The 11,966-nt window shown below is 31.4% G+C and overlaps 1 pseudogene; it reads left to right on the top strand.

The window, feature by feature from the left end:
* Positions 1 to 6,555: 6,555 nt before the first annotated feature.
* On the top strand, positions 6,556 to 7,783 carry LOC148206016 (uncharacterized; annotated as a pseudogene).
* Positions 7,784 to 11,966: the final 4,183 nt, after the last annotated feature.

Below are 11,966 nucleotides of genomic sequence, written 5' to 3' on the forward strand. Positions count from 1 at the left end.
CATCTATTTAGCCATTAAATTCTCCAAAGTACCAAAAATGATTTACCACATAATAAAATGCATATTACAATTAAAAAAGAAAGCTAAAATATACATAACACAATGACTTAGGAAAAATTAGGTAAGACACATCACAAACCTCTAGAACTTAAAATTCAAAATGTAAATTTTACTATTTACTGAGCTAAAAATCTACCAATAGAAAAGAAAACTATATACTACAAACATAAACATATTCTACTAAAGTAAAAACAACATTAAACTTTCTAAAAATAAAATCTAAAAACAAAACTAAAATCGAAAACCCAAATCTAAAATTTAAACTTTGAACTAAAAGTAAAACTAGTCTAAACAAAAACTACACTTCACTACTTACAATGACTAATAATTCACTAATCTAAAAATTAATCTAAAAACTAGTCTAAAACACTTTATTAACACAAATCATGAAAAACTAACATTTTAACTCCCAAATCCAAATATGATCCAAAAAAAGAATTAAAAGGAAATAATGCCGAAAAATATATAATTAGCTTAGAAAATTTCAACAAAATTGAGACTAAATAGAGAAGTTTCAACAAATCCAAATTCTTGGTAGAGGTATAATAGAAGACCAAATCAACCCCAATAATGGAACTATATGTCTAAAAGATGGTCCTAGGTTTATTTCATGTAAAGAATATCATAATCATCCATAATTCAAACAAAATGGTTATTAACATCATGCATCACCATATCATGAATATGTTGAAATGTTATAATAATCAAAGAAGAAGGAATAAACCAATGGATAAAATTCCAAACATTAACAACCATGAACTTTAAAATAAGACAAACACTATAAAAGACATCTACAAGCTCAGAAAGAGGATTGTCTACAAGTCAAGCATCATGTCAAAATATACATTTTAACTATTATCAATAATTCACCAAGAATCATCCCAAGTAAAACAAATCCTTAATCCTAATCCAAACAAAAGAAAAAAGAGATGTATATGACAAGTCTATGAAAATTCTTATTAAGATATCTAACTCTTATATGATGTGACCAATTCATTGACCTATATATAAAATACCAAGCCAACCTAAACATGTAAATAGGTATTTCTGTCTAAAATATCAACCAAACTAAGACTCCTCTTGAGATTTAGAAAGATGCATAAAGCTCAATTTTAAAAAACAAGTTATTCTTTAGCAATATCACATGACCATATATAATTACTAATGTCTCATTCCACCGCTTTAACAAGAGAAATATGTCATTTATAAATTTGAAAACCATAAGCAATACTACCTACAATAACAAAGTTGACCAATTCTACTCTCTACCTATCATGCTTAGCATCTTGCCTTACCAAGAAATAAGTTTTAATTTAATTTTATACACACTTGATCTAAGAAACTTAGCTTTATGATCACTGAGATAAGTGAAGGTATCTCTCTTTTTGGAAACCCAAAGTACTTTGAATCTACCTACTAAAATAATTAGAACAAAAGTTAGTGAAGAAGTGAATTTTATCCATTAAGCCATTGCCATAAGACAAACCATGTTCATTTAAAAATGGATAAGGAAACTTAAATATTTTGTATTAGCCCTTCCAAAAAGGAAAACATAATCTCATAAAGAACATGGGAAGGAAAATAAGTACCCTTAGGAGTAGCCATAAAAAGAATATCTTTACTTTGAATGTCTCTACCAAGAACTTCCTTTGTAAGGTAAAACAAAACAGAGAAAGAAGGATTTGCTTGCATTACAAATCTTTGACAAGAAAAATTACTCAACTTCAACAAGAAAAAGAAAAGTTGTTCATACATTTTGAATAACAAACGATATATTGATAGAGTGTATTGAAGTAGTCGATATAAAAAAAATACGCATTTATGTCTTGTAGCAGTAGTTTGCCTAGTTAAACTAAATATGTTGATTGAGAACTAGATGTAGTCTTTATTAACAAACAAAACAATATAAAAACACATTGTAATAAATCATTTGTAACTCTTTCCTCTTTAAATTACATGGTAAGTGATTGTAACAAGTTTCAAAAGAAGATTTTTGCATAAACAAGTTTTGAAAAGCTTTTAGTTACATATGAATTTTTTAGATGCAATCTCATAAGAAAATTAGTTGATTATACGCGTGTTAAGAAAAACATCATTTGGTTGGATATTCCTATAAAAATCATGTTATGCATCATTATATACTTTGACATCATAACTAAGTTGACACCTCATAATTCATATGATTTGTTATCAAATAAAAATTTATTAAAATCTACAGTGTTATATTTTTCCTCCATTGTAATGTCACCCAAAAGATCCTATCGTATAAAATAGGTCATATTATACGTTACAATGTTATCTTTTTATGTATTATTTAATTTGTTCATTTACTTCTTTTAATAAAAAGGTCATTTTTAAACTAATATAATGATTGTTTTACTTTAAAGCAGAGAACGTTATACAAAATTTTTTGAAAGATTAGAAAATAAAACTGTAAAAAATAAGGAACTATAAGTAGAATTTAGGCAGTGATTTAAGGTTACAATAATATCTCCGATGGAGCTAAAGTGCACACATATGCAAGTCCAACAGCGTTTGTTAAAAATGAGATTCTTGAAAAACCTTGTATGTGATAAGATTTTTGCTCTTGGTCAGAGTTGGTCACATCGATATCTTGTAGCTGTAGCTAGCTAGATTCGTGGTTTTTTGTGTACAAATTCACTTGAATTGGCTTCATTAAATAAAGCCAAAACATACGGATGCACCAATCTAATGAGCAACCAGTTTCGGAGAAAATAATGCCACTTGCATGCTGGCATGACGATTGATGACAGGGCGTACGTGTACGGCAACTATCCGATAAAACCTCAAAATATGATAATGCATACAGGTATTTAGTTACAATAATAATACATCCAATCTTTTTTTAAATATTCTCGAGTATAAATAGGGATGAAGCAAAATGTAACCCTGACCACAGTACTCTCTTATATTACCATAGTAAGCAGTAACTTTATATAGTTCTTATAAATTACATATTTGTAATTAGCTTTAATTCGAAGATATTGTTTATAAATAATAACACAACATAGGAGGTTTCGAGTTTGAAGATTTCTGTATAGCATGCTATAGGTCTTTTTATAATTTTATTTTCAAAGCGTATTAACATTTTATTCAATTTTTTTTCTTTTTTAAGTTAACTATAGTTCTTTCATTTAAAATTTACTAGTGAAAAAACATAAAACTAATAACGGACTTGGTGACACTTTTCTAAGAAAATGTTGTATATATTAAATGTTAATATAGTAAGAATTTTAAAATTATTAACAAATATTAAGTAACCATTTTAACTTAACTATTGCCTAGTGCATTGAATAGGACGTTTCTTTTCACTTGTCCTTCTCGCGAAACACATTCTTAACTACCACCACTATTGCATTCGAAAAATGTCATTCACCTCTTGTTTTTAGTCTTTTCCTGACTCTAATTGCTTCCTCCTTTTCTTCTCCATCTTTGCTTGGCTCTTCCTCCATTTTCATTATGTGTTGTGTTGAGTTTCTTCCTCCTCCCCTTGGTTTTGCAATGTTCTCACTCTCTTCCTCCTTCATTTGGTTTCCTAGTGCTCTCACCCCTCCTTCGTTTCATTTAGTGTCGTTGTGACCATTGGTGCTTACTCCGTTTTGTTTCACAATGTCATGACCATCTTAGATTCCTCCGTTGTTTCATTTTGGCATTCCCTTCTATTTCTGAAGCACTTTTCTTAGTTTTGTTTCTTTCTCTCTCCTTTTTAAATTCGTTTGTATATTGTTTGCTATTTAGATTGTTATATTTTTATTGTTTGAAATTCTTGTTTAGTATAATAATGATATTAAGTTGCTTTTTCATGAGTCTTGGTTTTTCATTTTAGATTCAATGCAAAAATTTTGTAATACCTTCAACTTAAAAAAAAATTGTATATATTTTTAGTTAAAATAATAAGAGGCAGTACTAATAATGAATGTATGAAATCTTGAATGATTTGGTTTTATAATTTAAGAAGGTTAATTTTTTTAACAATTTCTTGTGCATATATATTTTAATCATCATTTTTCATAATTTACAAAATTGTGCTAACTATATTTTGTATTGATATTTGGAAGCATATTTGATTGTGGTCGATTACCGCTTCAATTTGGGACAACCAGAAAATGATCCAAAATGATAAAAAAAAATTGTGAAACTTAATAAATATTGTTTAAAAATTATATATACCATTGAACTAGAAAAGTGAATCTTCTTGAATGGGATATGATCACACCTTTGAATGAAAAAGTGAGGTTTTATACAATTTAAGAACATACATATTGATCAAGATTGGATTAACTCATCACGCATTATAGTTGAGTACGAGAGAGAAATAAAAGAATTTATACAATTTGAACAATGTAATGTTGACATAAGTAGCAATAGCAATGAAGTAAAGTTTAGAAGCCTTGTGTTTATTGTTTTAATGAGGAAAGGTATTATGCATTTAAAATTAGGAAACACATTCTTTGTGATGGTTTTCTTTGAAATTATACAACTTGGACATGACGGTGAATTAATAGACTTGCCAAGTGTTTTCCAAGATGAAGATTTTGTTGATTCCACCATGGAAGAGCGATATGGGGAAGACCAATTAGAGGAAATGTAAATGAAGGTCAAACAGTACAATAGTCTCATTTTTTAAAGGATAGAACTATTATATTGGTAAATATAAAGGATAGTCACTTTTATTGACTCCTATTATATAGATACGATGAATTTGATGAACTTTGAAAAAGTCAAATGATACTTCCTAGATGTGTTTAGAGAAGTTGGTTTTGATGATGACATTTAAATAAGATTGTGCTAAATATGTATTAATTGTTATAACTTTCATTGTATTTTGTATACAAGGTAGAACACAAATGTTTCAATTTATTTTTAAAGAACTAATGTTAAACATCTCTATGAACTTTGACATCTCAACTAAGTTGACACCCAAGAGTCCATCAATCATTTATATCACATGAAACATTAAAATGAAACAAGAACAAAAAACATAAGGGGACCAAACCAAGCCCATGCTCAAAAGATACAAAGCAAATTCCCTACCAAAAATCTATATAACCAAAAACAGAGGGAGTTGATACATATTCTACATAAAAAAAACCACTAATAAAAACATAAAACGAACTAAACAAATTGAACTCAAACCTTTTATCAATCAACAAATTAGCAAGTTTATTAGCACATTAATTCTCTATCATGGAAGATGTGTGAGATCTTGAACTCTATAGTCTCATAAGTATTCATATATTTTCTCCTTCTATCTCCAACAGTGAAGGAACAATCAAAGCAGAATAAAAATCTTAGCAAAACAAAAGCATCACACTTAAGCAAAACATACATATAGCTAACATCCCCAAAAAGCTCAAAGGCCAAAATGTATTCCATAATCTCATATTATAGAGATTTCTAAACTCCTAGAAGAGTAGTGTAGTTTCCAATGTACTCACCCCTAACTACCTCTAAAATTACAACCATAGGTTGCATACCCTGTAACACCTCTAGTAGTACCACTAGTGTTGACTTAAACCCAACCCATTATTGATATTGGAGAAAACCTTCATCGTTTCAAGAGATTATTTTTGAAGTTGTTGATGAAGATTCAAGCATTTACTGTTTAGGTTTATTGGTTTTTGTTTGAATATTTCACACAAGGTACTTATTAGAACTCCAATACAACATACAAACTATGATAATTGGTCAAAATATTTCCTAAAAGCTAAAATTAAGCTTAAAAAAATATGTTAATATGATTGGTTAACAACTAATATAATCTATTATATCTGGCTTTTTAATTTCATTTCTAAAACTCTATAAATATATAATCAATCTCAAGATTTACAATAACTTTTTCAATCCTTTATAGAGAATAATTGAGTTTATGTTGATGCGTCCTAAATCTAGTATTTTTTTTGTTAGTATAGATAGATTAATTGTTAAAAACTCTATTTTTATGTTTGTTGCTATATAATCTATCATTCAATTAATTAATTAATTAGGTTTAAACCCTCGGATGGTCCTCATATTTGTATGGAATCTCAAGTAGGTACTCATATTTGTAACTGTCTCAATTGGGTCATAATATTTGTAAAATTGAGCCAATTTTGCCATGTCCGTTAAGTTCTTATAGACAGCGTTAGAAGGAGCTGACGTGGTGCGCACATAATCTGCTGATGTATAAGTATTATATTACGTGAAATTTGTTATTTAAATAAAGAGTGTTTGATGTGGCACCAAATGTAAAGGTTTATTTAGAGTGTTTCGCCTCTCCCACCAGACCAATTGGTCTTTGCATCCTCCACTTGAATCCAAAGGGAACTAGAGGAACCTCGCTCATGCGCGTCTGCCTTAGCCTACATCCAACGGCCGCTGCGAGTCGCGGTCGAAGGCGTCGGCAGCACTGCTAATGGGAACTAATTTTCAGATTTTGTTTCCCCTGATGGGAATCCAATGTTCATTCCCGTACAGACGGCCAAAACGCCAGAAATGGAACTGGTCTATGGTTTCTCAATTACAGTACTAACTAAAAGCCAAATCAGTAACTACCAAAATTATGAACCTGCTTTATCTAAGTATATCTAAGTACAACGTTGGAAAATAACTAATCCGCGATAGAACGCATTACGCATCAGTCGACCCGACGATGACCAAACTCTGATTCCTTTCCCATATTGGCACTTAGATTTTGATTTTGACCCTGAATTCCACCCCAACCGTTTCTCCCTCACCGACCGCAAGAATCATGTCAATTTCGTAACGGATCTTTTTCACCAGCGAGTTGAACAATCGCAACTCACTGATTTCCTCTCTAACGACGCCTTTTTTGACGTTATCGACCATCAATTGGCATCGACCTTGGCTTTCCCGCCGTCGACGACTTAATTGTCGGAGATCGGCTCTTCGTCGGCTGACTCCGACGAATCGCTCTACCAGTATGGAAACATCGACAACGTGCTCGGGATCTACACGCACTCTGAGGAAGAGTACAACGTGAACGATGACGTTTCCAACATCCCTCTCTGCTTGGATGCGCTTCAATTGGAAGACAACAGAGACAGTTATGATGATTTCGAGTGGGAGGAAGTGGTCAACGAGAGAGAAGTTCTTAGCATGTTCGACGACACCTCCGTTTCCATCTCCATAGGAATCGAAGAGGAGGCGGAGGAGGAAGTAGAATTTGAAATGGAGACCAATAATTTGGGGGTGGCAGGTTCCAAATCCCTAATTCCTTTTTCAACTCACTCTTTCCTGACCCTTTTCAATCCCTAATTTATTATTTCTTTTAGGGTTGGAAATTGGAATCTAGCTTTTGAGGATGAATTTGATGGACTCTGTAGAAGTTGCTAGGGAAAGGGTGTGGGAGTTCGACTTTATGGTGATCTTCCATCAAGAATTCAAATCGGAGAATCAAGTCATCTTTTTACACGTGTTCAATTTGGATTTCTTTACAATGGGAATCACGTCATTCTTTGTGATGTTCTTTACAATGAGAATCAAGTCCTCACGAAACTCAGCCATGGATGAAGGCATAAGGGTTTTTGTTGCGATTTTAATTTGGTTTTCTGCGTTTTCAGGTTCTTGGTGAAGAAGATGAATGTTGGAGCAAATATTACAGAGTCACTATTAGGGTTTTTACTGTGTGGTTGCTACAGGTGATTCGCGTGAAGAAGATAACGCGTTGAAGCTTAATGGCGGCGCGGAGGAGGGTTTCTGATGAAGGTTGATGGAGGAGGACGAATTAGGGTTAGGCGGCGTCCTTGCGGCAACGCGACATGGATATTGATGGTGGCGGCATAGTTGCGGCACGACGACAAGGGTTAGGAAATTAGGATTTTTGTGGAGAGGATGATGATGTGGCAGCAAGGGTTATCAAATTCCATGTCATAATTTAAAATTTATTTCCACGTAATTACCACATCAGCAGGCTTGACGCCATTTATGAGAACTTAACGGACATGGCAAAATTGGCACAATTTTACAAATATTATGACTCAATTGAGACAGTTGAAAATATGAGGACCCACTTGAGATTCCCATACAAATATGAGGACCATCCGAGGGTTTAAACCAATTAATTACTATGTGTATAAACATTTTCCAAAGGGTACATGTCTTTTCCTTAGAGCATTCCTAAGTTCATTTTAATACCTTACTTGAGGTTTATTATTTATTATTCTATATCTTACCAAGAAAATCCACCAATATACTGCATGTCCTTGAAAACTTAAGGTTTCCATAAGCATGATTATCTCTTCATCCACTTGATGGCACTTAAAAGGTTATTACACCTTTACCTCCTAATCTAAGTACTCTTCTCAATTATTTTTTCCACAGGGTAGGTCTACTTTTGGTTCTTTTCGTCAATGAGACCTTTTTGCAAAAAATATATTGATTTTTTTCTCAATATATGGTGCAATATGATGTGATACCATTTGCTGCTCAATTAGAACCTGAGCTAGTGGTGGTCAATCTATTTGTGTTGTAATACTTCTTTTGCTAAGAATCTAGATGTTTATACTAGTGTTGTGTCAGTGTAGTCTGATTCCTTGACTTGTATGCCTTCTTTGGAGGATGTCACTCTCATTACATTGGATTCGTCTTATAGTACACTAGGTTTTATGAGAAACCTTTCAAGAAAAGATTTGTAAAACAAAATAATGAACAATGAGTGTTTTTATACTGGTTCACTCCAATTGAGTTATGTCCAGTTCTCTCTAACCCTAGTACAAAAACAGCGTACAACGTCGAATATTTTTGGCCTTTCACGTCGAATTCAAAAACGACATCATATCAGAAGACATTAATTTAAAAATTTTGACGTTAATTTAACGTCGAATTTTGTCAATATACGATGTTAATTTAACGTCGAATTTTGTCAATATACGACGTTAATCAATTTTTTTAAAACTAATTGTAATATTTTTTTACAACTCTACGAGACCTGAAAAGCAGAACTATGAACGGTAATATAGGATCAACAACAAATAACAATAACAAACAACAAACAAGTTCAATCATAAAACAAACAAGTTCATTAAACAACAACAACAAACAAGTTCAACCAAACAACAACAAACAAGTTCAACCAAACAACAACAACAAACAAGTTCAACAAAAAAAAACAAGTTCAACAAATAAGTTCTTCAAAACGAAAACGAAAACTAACCTTCAAAAGTGTTGCCACCAATGAGAGAGAAAACAGAATGCGCATATTAAGGACAAGAACACGAAAATAATCGGTGAAAACAAACGAAAATCATACCTGAAGTAGATAATTAACATGCATTTGTATCAAATGAAATAAAGATTGCATGTGATTGTCGTGAAACTTCGTTTGAGAAAAGTTTGAGCAGAGAAGAGGGTCTCGTGCGCTAAGATAAAGTTAATGAATTTTCAATATCTTGCTCAAATTTTTATTGAATTCACTAACCTTTTGACGTCTAACGCTGAGACATTCGACGTTTTATATCCTTTTACATTGAATTATAATTCTAAGCGACGTTTAATAATTGCATTTATTTACAAAATTGCCACCGGTCATTTTTAACGTTGGCTATTGAGTGGTTAGACGTTGAACGCGTGACGTTATACGTTGTTTTTACACTAGTGTAAGGAACTCTTAAGATGTTCCACTAATCTTTTCAAAGATTACACAAGTAATCTCACCACTTCTGGTTTACAATGCGTATTCTCACCACTGCTGAATCCTTAGACAATTCTGGTATCTTTCTAGTACGCTGCTTAGTCAACTTTCACCACTTTTAGTTTGCAAGTATTCTGACCACTCCTGGTCTACAAGTATTTGAACCACTTCTGGTTTATAAGTCCTCTAACCACTTTTGGTTATTACAAATCCATAGCGAGATGTACAACAAGATATAGATGGATAACTCTCTAGAAGAGAATAAGTTTTTAATTACAATATAATCTGTAAATATTGATGGTGATTCACTCTCTTTTCACTTGAAAGCTTCAGACGATTATGAGTAGAGAGATTAGAGCAAGAAAATGTATTCACTTTGTTATGCTTCTTGTTTTCTCTTCATACATCTGGTTATTTATAGCTTTCTTGAAAATTTTCTCGTTGAGTGTTGAGTTGATTCCTAGTAGATTAGGGTGATAGCCTTTTTACCTTCTAAGCCAGACTCAGGTCTATTCTGCATTTGTACAGTGCTTTATCAGAGTTTTTCATTGAATGCGCAGCTTGTACAACTTATCAAAGCATAAGTCTTCAATAGAAACATTCATAGAATGTTCTATAATTCTCTCAAGGCCTTGATCCAACATGTGCTTTGGTTCTGATTTATCCATTGTATATTTCTGACTTGCACATTCATTGAGGACAAAGCATACAAGCAAAATAGCACTTTGTAGTGCATGTGTTAATGGGCATTTAATACTTTTTAATGTTTATGTATGTTAAGTATCATTTATTGTTCAAAACCATTTTGTCATGTGTCATGTCAGTAATAAATTCATCTTGCTTAGTACAACATTCAAATATTGGCAGACAAAGTAGAGTGTTAGATACTTGTTAATGAAAGCATTCTTGAAGTATAAAATTGGACATGCTTTTCATTAGATTGTTTCTTCTATAAGACGTTCTCCTTGATTTCATGTTTAAGACTATGTCTAATTGTTTAAAGCTTATGTTCATTAGACAGTATACTTACTTTAGCTCTTCTTCCATTAACACGGATTGGATACAAAGAGTTAAGATTCAATATTTTGTTTTCCTCAAGGATAAACATGTTAATTTTAAGGCTTGAGAACTTATCCTTAAGTTTTGCACTGGTTCAGCCAATGCTTATCCTGAATCATCTTTTTAAAACTTGTTTCTTCTTTAGAAGAATTTTCACGCTTACTATTTTACAAGAGTGATTTAGAAACTTATGTGTAGGTATCTTAAGCATGGTGTCTTACTAAGTTTTTGTAGGCTTCTCCTACTAATCAAACGCTTCTTCCTAGAACATGTTGTATTGTCTGGTTTATCTTTTTCTTCTTAAATGGCCTCTTTGAGATTGTAGTTTGATAGACATTGTCTGCAAGATTTCTTGTGATAAGACTCTTATGTTTGTGTTTGAGTATAAGTCTTCCAGGTTTTCAGTTTATGGTTAAGCAGTCATCTAGATGATTCATTTTATAGATGTTTAGATGATTCATTGTTCTTTGTTGCCATATGTTCATACGCTCTTTCTTTCTAAGGAGTATTTTCATTAAGTATATTTGTTAAATCAAAATTTTGAGTTGCTAGACAATCTAGTCTTTCTAGATGATCTTGTCTTAACACCTAATTCTTTGATGTATTAGGAAACTCGTTTTGTGGAGGAATTGAAATTAACTTATACATGGACTAATATGCTTAATGAGAGAGAATATTCTCATTTTGAGGAGGATAATGAACCAGTTTAAAATACAAGAACATCTGGTAAGAGTAGGCCAAAGGAAGTTAATACTAAATCTTTCAAAGTAAAGACTTTTAAGAAACACTAGTGAGTTTAAAAGACCAATTTTGGAATGTGAGAGAGTTAGAAAATGATAAATCTCTTAATAAGTGTCAATACCAAATTTCGTCCGGATTGATTTTTGGCTTTATTGTAGTCTATTATATTATTTACTTATTTTTATGTTTTATTTTTATCTTTTATTTTCATTTTTTATCTTTTATTTATTTATTGATTGTTATTTATTTATTTATTTCTTTTCTCATTATTTATTTTTATTATTATTATTATTTTTGTATTATCCTAGTTTTATTTACATATATTATCTTATTTTTTTCTCCATATATGTGTATATATATTTTTCTTACATTTTTATTACTTTATTTTTATTTTAATATATTTTTATTTTATTTTATTTTTTTATTTTTATTTTTTATTTTTTTAATTTTTTTA

The sequence above is a fragment of the Vigna umbellata genome, chromosome 1, assembly GCF_029865625.1.
Source record: "Vigna umbellata cultivar VRB3 chromosome 1, Vumbellata_1.0, whole genome shotgun sequence".
NCBI classification, from domain to species: domain Eukaryota; kingdom Viridiplantae; phylum Streptophyta; class Magnoliopsida; order Fabales; family Fabaceae; genus Vigna; species Vigna umbellata.